Source organism: Elephas maximus, chromosome 18, assembly GCF_024166365.1.
Source record: "Elephas maximus indicus isolate mEleMax1 chromosome 18, mEleMax1 primary haplotype, whole genome shotgun sequence".
In the NCBI taxonomy this organism is placed as follows: domain Eukaryota; kingdom Metazoa; phylum Chordata; class Mammalia; order Proboscidea; family Elephantidae; genus Elephas; species Elephas maximus.
Window position 1 is genome coordinate 70,991,860 of NC_064836.1, and position 11,594 is coordinate 71,003,453.

The following is an 11,594-nucleotide window of genomic DNA, read 5'->3' on the forward strand; positions in this document are numbered from 1 at the left end:
AATGATGTGAATTGAATGTCAGCATGATTTTTGAAAACTAGCTTATTTAATGTTCTCCCCTTTCCATGGAATCAAAACTAAATTTTCTCTGCTAAGAATAAAACAAAGCATAGCCCCCAGACACCCTTTTAACTCAGTACTGAAGTCACTCCCGAGGTTCACTCTTCAGCTAAAGATTAGGCAGGCCCATAAAACAAAACAAGAGTGAATGGGCACACCAGCCTAGGGGCAAGGACGAGAAGGCAGGAAGGGACAAGAAAACTGGTAACAGGGAACCCAAGGTCGAGAAGGGGAGAGTGCTGACATGTCGTGGGGTTGGCAACCGATGCCACAAAACAATACGTGTATTGTTTAATGAGAAACTAAATTGCTCTGTAAACCTTCATCTAAAGTACACTTAAAAAAGTAATAATAGTTTAAAAAAAAAAAAAAAAGAAGAAAACAAAGATTATGGCAGTGTCATCAACACCCAGAGTACAGCAATGCACCAAAAAGAAAGGCCAGAATGTCCTCGGAAGTTATCCACATGGTCAACATGGAAGCAGTGGAGGTGACAGACTCTCAGAGACAGTGTTCAGCTTACTGAGGGCATGAAGCAGTTCTAGAACTTGGACTGGGACGTCGTAATCTAGTATGCAAATGATGACACGGATTTATGGGAGTCCCTGGGTGGTGCAAATGGTTAAGTGCTTGACTACTAGCCAAAAGATTGGCAGTTCAAACCCATGCAGAGGTGCCTTGGAAGACAGGCCTGTGATCTGCTTCTGAAAGCCCTATGCAGCAGTTCCAGTCTGCACACACGGGGTCACCACGATTCTGAAAGCCCTATGCAGCAGTTCTAGTCTGCACACATGGGGTCACCACGAGTTGGAGTCCACTCAACAGCAACTAGCAATGATGCGGGTTTATAATATTTGAATTACATGTTTTGAGGGTCCATCCTAAAAGGAATTAATTCCTGCCAAAAGTCACTTCCAGGAAACTGGAAGAAGCCCACAGTGAAGCTATCCAGACAAGAGCCCTCATAGATTTGTGTACCTAAATGCCCACAATACTATAAAAAAAAAAAAAACAGCTTTTTAAAATCATTTTTATTTTGTTTTTTGAGGTAGGGAAAGCTTTACTCCATGATGACTCTAGAAGCAGAATTTTCATTGTTAAATAAAAATATTGTACTAACAACACACGCTTGTCTCTTTAGGAGCCAAGAAAGCATGTCTTTGTTGCCGCTTCCTGCATTCACCAATTACTTTTCCAAAAAATAAAATGTTTTCAAATACCAAATCTGAAATCTTGAAATTCTTCCCTATCTTGCCTTCCATCTGTAACTGATGCCCTCTAGTGGCCAGGTCTGGTATTCTGAATAATGAGCCCCCCCACCCCACCCCCCATGTCCACATCCTAATCCCTGCAGCCTGTGAATGTTACCTTAGATGGCAAAAGAAACTTTGCAGATATGATTAAACTAAGGATTCTGAGGTGGGGAGATTATCCGGGATTACCTGGGTGGCCCTGATGTAACCACAAGGGTCATATATGAGAGGGAGGTCGGAGGTCAGTGGAGTAGCAGGAGGTGTGATCACAGAAGAAAAAGGTTGGAGTGATACGAGGAAGAGGCCACAATCCAAGGAATGCAGGTGCCTCTAGAATCTGAAAAAGGTGAGGAAACCAATTCTCCCTTCAAGCCTTCATAACCCTGCCAACACCTCGATTTTAGACCTCTGATCAGCAGAAGAAAATAAATCTGTGCTGTTTTAAGCCACTGAGCTTGTCATAATTTGCTACAGTGACAATAAAAAATGAATACACCAGGGGTTGGCTGTGCTCTACTATCTGAGCGGTTGTTGTTCCTCCAGCTTAGGTGACCTCTCCAGGCAAACGGACAGGTGAACCAGGCCCACTGACTGAGATCCTGGGCCCTCACCCCTCTAGTCCTCAGTCGTGGAACTGACTGGGAAGGGTGTGGACACAGTTGTTACATCTCAGCTTTGTCAGCTAGCAGGCTGCCAAGAGGACTCGGCCACCACTGCTCCTTACTTCACCGTGCACTAGGGTCAGCTTCTTGGTGGGAAGGACCTTTACGAAATCACAAGTTATATCCACGAGAAACTAAGCCATTCCAGAAAAATAAATGGACAGAATTTATGACAGAGTGGAGACGATGTGATTCACCTTTTCTGCTTCTTCACAACAGATCCAACGCAGTTCATCTTGGCGGGACTGTCCCAGGCTATAAAACCTGGATGCCGTCCTCCTCCTCCCCCCCGTTGGGGAAGAGCGTCATCACACACCTGACCTGACCCACAGTGGACTTCACTCTTCTGGTTTTCTTTCTCTCCTATTTTCTCCTCTCCCTGCTCCCATCATCTTGCTCTCGTCTTCCTCCTGCACTTTTCTAATTCTCCATCCTTCTGTTTTTTGTACATCGGTTGGTAAAGGCTTGAAAAAATCTGGGTGCTACTATCCTCTTTCTCCAGCTCCTGGCAACAGTACGAGAAAGAGAGCAGAAAAGGCAGGAATGAGAAGAAGAGAGAGAAGAAGCAAAAACGAGAATCAATGAGAGAGAGACTGCGTGTGTGTGACTGAAAGTGCCTGTCTAGAGACTGTATCAGGGTTTTGAGGTGCTTTTATTTAGATGTATATTCTAAATGTATGATCAGAGGTAGCAGGTATAAAACTGGGTAGGATGAAACTGTGGATGACTAAAGTGTCTACTGCCAGTCATCTGTCAGTTTATCGTACTATGGCAGGTTGCATGTTGCTATGAGGCTGGATGCTATGCCACCGGTATTCCAAATACCAGCAGGGTCACCCATGGTGGACAGGTTTCAGCAGAGCTTCCAGACTAAGACCAGGAAGAAAGGCCTGGCAATCTTCTTCCAAAAATTAGCCAGTGAAAACCCCCTGGATCACAACAGAAGACTGTCCAATATAGTGCTGGAAGATGAGCCTCCCAGGTTCCTCTCATTTCCCGTATGGCAGTCTGGCCTCCCCAAGGGAGGAGAGGCAATGCTGCCACAGAGCGGCACCAGGCTTCCGACTTCTCTGTATAATCCCAGAGCACCAGCTCCATGCCGGGCACAGAGATGTGTTCAAGTCAATTAAAACCTGCTGATTTGAACACAACATAATCCTTCCCAGCCTGCACTAAGGCCTTTCTAATGAAGGCTGGTTCTTCATCTGGTTTGTTTTATGGTAAAGGCTTTATTAACCTAATGTTAATAAAAGAAAACCAGCTTCAGGCAGCTGCTGGTGGTTTTCCTTTGCAATGTGTCCAACAGAATCCCACAGTCCCATGGCCTGTGGTTGTCAACATTTTTGTCTCTGGATGTTCATGATAGGCCTGCAGAGTAGATTCCTCCTGCTACTCCACCAGGTGAGCTCAGGGAAGCCTACTCCCCCTGCTCGCTGCCAGGGGCGTGTACAGCCCAGGGTCCCTCATTAAGACTGACTCATGATTCCATGGCTAAACGAGCCTGTACTTGGCAAACAGAGCACAGCCCTTTGAAGTTCCTGTCACTACTAACCAGGCTTCCAAAGACTTCATTCTCCTTTGACCTGTTCACAGTGACAATATTTCACTGGCCCTTCTTAGGAAAATGCATTCTCCTCACCCCCTTAAAATAGCTATCTGGTAAAATGATCAGAAGAGAGGTGAGATGAGATTTGGATTGCAGTAACTCAGAGCGCACCAAGAGCAGCTCATTTACAAAAAAAAAAAAAAAACTTTTCCTGCACAGGGTCAGCCTTGTGCAGTCTCCCCACTCAAATCCTGTGGCAGTCCCTGAAATGATTCAGAGCTACCCTGACAAATGTCTGAACTCTTCAAAGTCTAGGGGGTGAAATATTGTCTTACAACAAATCTTCCTTTTTTGATTAGTGTGGAGCCTGCATCCTGCTTCCAGAAGGCAGGTCCAGTTTTCTTATTCATTTTCACCACAGTTGGAACGGAAAAACTGAAGTCATTGCTCTGATGGCAAGAAACATCTTGTGGCGCTCACAGAGCCAGCAGTCACTACAGACAGGCGCGGGGGCGCCGTTTTCTCCTGTTCTGCGTGGAAATAGCTTCACTCCACTGAAACATAACTTTTAGTGTAGGCTAGCATTGTAAAAGTGACTTACATTCTGTTGATATCTTTTTTATTTATAAATATCTCTCAGTTTCTTGTTCATAATCGACATCTATAGACGGGCCATAGAACTGTACTTCTCAGTCTGAAGTCAAGGACTTTCTCAAGAGGTTGGGTTTTGGAAACTAGAGTTGCTAAACTCCAAAAAACAGGCTGAGGTGCAAGAGACAGGCAGGGGTCTTTACATAAAGAGGGAATGTACGAGACTTTTGGATTTCCACCTGATGGAGAGAAGGGGAAAATAAAACAAATTAATGAGGATTGAGCCCTTTATGTGTCCAGTCCAGTTACAGGTGCCTGGTCCATGTTACTGCGTTTAATCCTCACAACAGGGTGAGGCAGATGGGTTACCCTCCCAAGAAGCACTTCCCTCACCCTTCTTCCCTTCTGGCAAAGCCCACTTCCCACAATAAATGTTACAATGCCGGATAAATGCTTTGCCTTCTTCCCTTCAGGTAAGAATGATCAAGGAACCCAGTGCTGACTATGCGACACGAGAGAAAGTCTGCTCACAGGATTTTGGAAAAACTTTCCTCCAAGACAAAAAAAAAAAAGACACACATGAGAAGAGCTCTCCTGTCAGTTTAGCTGACCTTTGCTTCCTACACTTGAATGCAATTATGTGAGGACATGATGCCTGGAGCTGCAGCAGCCATCCTGCATCCAAGAGGTAAAAGTCAGAAGGTCAAAAGTCCTCCTACTGAGGATAATGGAAGAGATGGTGGAAAAAGCCTGGATTCTTCATGACATTATTGAGACCACTGATCCAGCCCTGGAATGACCTACCTCTAGAGATCTTTTTATGTAAAATAATAAATCCTTATTGTTTCAGCCATTTTTTCGCTGAGTATTCTGTTATTTGCAGCCAAACGCATTTTAAAAGACACAGTATGGCTATTTCCATTTTATGCTACAAGATGTTTCATCGAACAAACTGGAAAATTAATTCATTGGCCACTGCAGTGGAAACAAAACATAGTTGCTTTATCATCTGTCTGAAATCATCCTTTGTGAAGTCCTTAAATTTTCAGCTTAGTATGTTTTCTCCTCACTATCCTTCAAGTGTGGATGATAACATCCTACAGCTGTAGTGTATGTACAACAGATAGTAACCTTACTTCCTACTATTTTTTGGAGCCCAGCTGCTAAAAGATTGGTCCTGATTGTCAGCCATTAGTCTTACTATTTGGCCAACACCCTTCCAGACAACTGACGGAAGTTCAGAGGCTGGTGTTCTCAGGCTGATATAACATATGAATCTAGGAATATGGTCTCTGACCATGATGATGCTACCAAGTTCATGGTTTAGGCAAGTTATGCAGAAAATGAAGGGCGCTTCTCAAGAAGACAAAACTCTAGTAATGAAAATTAGTGGTTGCCATAGATTTGGGTAGGGGATGCTATGACTATAAAGGAGTAGCAAGAGGGAGTTTTTAGGGATCGTGGAACTGTTCTGTGTCCTGATGGTGGTGGTAGTTGTAGTTAGGGGCTGTCAGTTCCAGCTCACAGTGACCCTCCTGCACCATCCTCATAACTGCTGCTATGCTTGAGCCCGTTGTTATAGCCACTGCGTCACTCCATCTCACTGAGGGTCTTCTTCTCTTCTGCTGACCATCTACATTACCAAGAATGATGTCCTTCTCCAGGGACTGGTCCCTCCTGATAACGTGTCCAAAGTATGTGAGAAAAAAGTCTCACCATTCTCACTTCTAAGGAGCATTCTGGTCATACTTCTTTCAAGACAGATTTGTTCATTCTTCTGGCAGTCCATGGTATATCCAATACTCTTCGCCGACATCATAATTCAAAGGCATTAATCCTTCAGTCTTCCTTATTCATTGTCCAGCTTCCGCATGCACATGATGCAATTGAAAATACCATGGCGTGGATCAGGCACACCTTAGTCTTCAAGGTGACATCTTTGCTTTTCAACACTTTAAAGAGGTCTTTTGCAGCAGATTTGCCCAATGCAACGCATGTTTTGGTTTCTTGACTGCTGCTTCCATGGGTGTTGATTGTGGATCCAAGTAAAATGAAATCCTTGACAACTTCAACCTTTTCTCTGTTTATCATGGTGTTGCTCATTGGTCCAGTTGTGAGGATTTTTGTTTTATGTTGGGGTGTAATCCATACTGAAGACTGTAGTCTTTGATCTTCATCAATAAGTGCTTCAAGTCCTCTACGCTTTCAGCAAGCAAGGTTGTGTCATCTGCATATCTCAGGTTCTTAATGGGTCTTCCTCCAATCCTGATGCCACATTCTTCTTGATATAGTCCAGCTTCTCAGATTATTTGCTCAGCATAAAGATTGAGTAAGGATGATGAAAGAATAGAACCCTGCTGCACACCTGATTTTAAACCACAGTATCCCCTTGTTCTGTTTGAATGACTGCCTCTTGGTCTAGGTACAAGGTCCACATGAGCACAGTTAAGTCTTCTGGAATTCCCATTCTTCACAATGTTATCCATAATTTGTTATCATCCACACAGTTGAATGTCTTTTTATAGTCAATAAAACACAGGTAAACACCTTTCTGGTATTCTCTGTTTTCAGCCAAGATCCACCTGACATCAGCAATAATATAACTTGTGGTGGTTACATGAATCTATATATGTGCTTATTCATAGAACTATACACCAAAAAAAAAAAGGTCATTTTACTGTATGATAATTTTAAAATTACGTTTATCCTATTAGAAAATGGTCCCTAACCCTGGTCTCAGGGGACATCTAGCTCAATTGGCATAACATAGTCTATAATGTTCTACAACTGACTGTGGTGAGTAGCCACTGGAGTCTTAAAAGCCTGCGAGTGGCCATCTAAGATATATCTACTGGTCCCATCCTGGCTGGAGCAAAGGAGAATGAAGAAGACAAAAAACACAAGGGAAAGATTTGTCCAAAGTACTAGTGGACCACAACTACCACAATCACCACCAGACTAAGCCTGGAACAACTAGATGGTTCCCGGTTACCAGCAACGACTGCCCTGGCAAGGATCACAATAGAGGGTCCCGGACATAGAGAGGGAAAGATGTAGAACAGAATTCAAATTCGAAAAGGAAGAAAGACCAGGTTTGCTGGTCTGACGGACATTGAAGAAGCCCCGAGAGTACCGCCCCCAGACACCCTTTTAACTCAGAACTGAGGTCACTCCTGAAGTTCACCTTTCAGCTAAGATCAGACAGGTCTACAGGGCCAACAATACACGCATGAGGGACGTGCTTCATAGTTCATTCATGTATATGAGACTAATGGGCATACTAGCCCAAAAGGAAGGACGAAAAGGCAGGAAGGGACAGGAAAACTGGATGAATGGAAACAGGGAACCTGGGGTAGAGAAGGGGAGAGTGTTGACACTTCGTGGGGTTGTCAGCCAACATCACAAAACAATTTGTATATTAACTGTTTAATGAGAAACTAATTAGCTAGCCTTACCAAAACAGTTGTCAGGTTGGGGAAAGAGATTATCTAGGTCTGATTGCTGCAATTGACAACAGTTGTTGGCTTCACCGGTAGATACGGAAAAGAACAGGGTTTCATGGAACAAAACTGTTATTTCTTAATTGCTGAGGCTTCCTCCCCAGTATTTTTTTGGACTGAGAATCAGAACAATTTATCTGGTTACAACATCTCCGGGCCAATGTGCCATGCCTGGTATCTGGAACAGCAAATACCGAAAAGCCTTTTTGAGTGCTTTTTGAGTGCTTTGAATTAGAACAAGCCGAGATGGAGTGACGAAGCCTGAGCTCTCAACTGCAGCATCATCTAACAAGTTAGGACAGCATGCTTGTTTGCATGAGGCTCCTGTCTTGAGAGTTTCATTGGAAGTGAACAGTCTCCACATCAATGGGAAGTTTTATTAACTAGGGTTTATTGGGTTCACGAAAACAGCTCTATTAGTTGACCACTCAAAAAGTTCTGCGGCCACAGACATCTTAGGTCACTACATCACCGAACAGAGCTCTGTCTCGGATGCTCTGTGGATGGCTTCTTAGCACAAGGAATGCATTCTCCTGAGAGCACACTGCAGCCTCCACATGGCCCTTAAGACACTGACCTCTTTGAAACTAGGGCTGCAAGGTTCAGTGACCTGGGGCGACTCCCACGTTCACAAATCCTTCTGAACTCTGGTACTCAGGAAGACTAAACGAAGAATCGTCGGGAGACCCAAAATAGAATCTGTTACATTCCAATCCTGTGAGATAATGCAGAATCTTGGGGAGGCATTAAGCAGGAAGACAGATAATCTGGGGCTCTGCTTAAAGTGATTTATTGGCTCCTAAAGACTCACAGACCACGGAAACGATTCTCTACTGTAAGAATATATTAAAATATATATACCTATTGGACTCTCTCAAACTGAAAATAATGGTTAGATCCTAGGATCAGGACTATAACCAGCTGGAGGAAAAAAGACATTTCTGACTCCCCAGCCTTCTTCCAGCCGACTCAGGTGCCATCAGTCTTCCAGCCGATGGAGAGACAGAGCCTCTCCATTTCAAGGTTTTTGTCTTTGAACGGTTTCTGTCTAAAACATAAAATAGCATCGACGGGGGTTTTCAATGGCCTTTAGTTTCACCCAGCCTTCTTCAGTTCACAGCGGGGAGAGTTTCCCATCTGGTGAGAGTGCTTGACCTCTGGAATCCGCAATATGTTACCCTCAAGGCAGTTGCCTTCTTCATAGGCTCTTGGAAATTAGCGCTGCATCTTCTGGGATCAACCACATCCTTGGAAGGCTGGCTGCAGCTCATCCAAGAAGCTTGGCCCCCATTCTGCCCTCTCCAGAGACAGCTGTGTGAAGGCTTCAGGAGCGATGACTCAGGCAGAGAAGGTCCTCTGTGGTCAGCGGAGCCCCAAATTTGTATAAGGTTTCACTTGAATAGGCATTGGTTTTAGCAGTTTGGCAAAAGTAGGAAAGAAATTCTAATTCCATGGGGTCAAATATCCCCTCTGAAAGTAAAACGGAGACAATTAACTGACTCATGGAAAGGATTCTGTGATAAACCTAATGCACTGGGGACACTTTCATAATCGTACCTCCTCTTCTCACCACTCATCTCCCCTGCGTGTCTCTGGAAAAACATAGTTTTCAAGGATTTAATAAATATTTCTTTGTTAGTGGCCCAAGTCAAAGCCTCTAGAGAAACTAGAATATTGTTTGAAAAATCCAGGGCCCTCAGTCCCAATGAAGCGTAGGAATAAAGAGAACAAAGGGAACAGGAAGTCTACCGGGGACAGCCAAAAGGCAACAGCACCCTGCATTTAGAAAGGATTAAGAGACATCAGACCAACAGGGATATTTGTATAAACTGGGAGTTTGTCAATATTAGGAGTTATTGTTGATTTGGTGTGATGACAAGAGCATTGTGGTTATGATTTTTTATTCAAATCAGACTAAATTCTCAAGTTATTTATGGGTGAAATGATGTAGCAATTACTTTTACATACTCCAGCAGGAAAAAAAAATTAATTAACAATGAAAAGGTGGTGGGGTGATAGATGAAACAAAATTAGCAAAATATTGCTACTCGTGAAGGCCGGATTTTATTACCTGGAGGTTCATTATACTACTTTTTCTTTGTGTGTGTTTGAAATTTTTCAAAATAAAAAGTAGAAAGGAAAAAGGAGTAGAAGGAAGAGACGAAGCCAGGCCCAGAAATGCTAGAGTCAGCCGGGGCTTCACTTAAAAAGAGCAGCTGGACAGAAGACTGGTAACACCAGTCTGCACGAAGAGAAGAGGCAGGTAGAGATTTCCATCCTCTCAATTGTATAGACTATTTGTGTAAGTTTTAAATGAGAATACATTAAAGGCTTTATATCAAGATGAGGTTTCTCCATTCTGCATCCCACTTTGGTGAGTGGCATCTGGGGTCTTAAACACTAGCAAGCGGCCATCTAAGATGCATCAATTTGTCTCAACCTACCTGGAGCGAAGGAGAATGAAGAACAACAAAGACACAAGGTAAACATGAGCCCAAGAGACAGAAAGAGCCACATAAACCAGAGACTCCATCAGCCTGAGACCAGAAGAACTACATGGTGCCCAGCTACCACTGACGACTGCCATAACAGGGAACACAACAGGGAATCCCTGATGGAGCAGGAGAGCAGTAGGATGCAGATCTCAAATTCTCATAAAATGACCAGACTTAATGGTCTGAGACTGGGGAGACCCCAGAGGTCATGGCCCCCCCCGACCTTCTGTTAGCCCAGGACTGGAACCACTCCCAAAGCTAACTCTTCAGACAGGGATTGGTCTAGACTATAGGACAGAAATGATACTGGTGAGGAGTGAGCTTCTTGGCTCAATTAGACACATGAAACTATATGGGCAGCTCCTGCCTGGAGGCGAGATGAGAAGGCAGAGAGGGACAGGAGCTGGTTGAATGGACACGGGAAATACAAGGTGGAGAGGAGGAGTGCACCATCACATTAAGGGGAGAGCAGCTAGGGTCACATAGCAAGGTGTAAGTTTTTATATGCGAGACTGACTTGAATTGTAAACTTTCACTTAAAACACAATAAAAAAAAAAGAAAAAAATGAGGTTTCTCAAATGAAGTCCAAGAACTACCTCTGTTCAGAATCAAGTGGGTTGACTGTTAAATGCAGATTCCTGGGCCAGAGCTATTAAAATCTCCAGGAGTGGGGCCTGGAAATCTGGATTTAAAAGACTCTAGTTATTACCTACACACTTTAACGTTTGGGACTGTACCAGTCTGTCACACTGACAGTCTGTTACTTTTGCACATAGGGAGGGATAAGGAGAAAATGTCCACTAAATTCTTATCAAATGTATGCAATAAACCTACAGAGCAGAGGTGGAACGAGTGGGATGGACACGTGCAAGGCAAGGCTGATGGACAGCCTGTTTGGATAAACCTCTGAGTCTGGTGGAGAAAGGGGACCAGAAGCAAGGGTGAGCAGCTCCCCTCCATGCCATGTGAGGGCCAGGCTCATTTTAAACAGGAGTTAAGCAATAAGGAGGATCAGACAACATTAGCTAAGGCGGAAAAAATGTATACCTATGGAAGTCCTCCAGAAAATGAGTGCAAGGTCTTAGAAGGCAGCTAGACTGAAGACAGAAAAAGTGGCAACGCAGATCATTTCAACAGACGTTTGGGGAGGATGCTATGTAGAAACAAAACAAGACGATCAGACAAAAAAGAAGAAACAAAAAGATTAGAAGAAAACAAGGGGAGAAAATGACAAAATCTGAGCCTGATGGAAACGTGTCAATCAGAGGTGAGTCAGGGTGTCATAAAGTCATAAGCGATTTCCAGGAAGAACTGTAAAACAAAATAAAATAAAGAATATAAAAGATGAACATTTTCCTTCATAGATGCTAGATGCTACATTCAAACATTTACCTGGATCTGGTTCCCTTTCCACTTTAATAAGTTATTATAGAATGTAATGAGGTAAAGTAAAATGAAGCTGCAGTAGGAAGGAGAATATAGGATC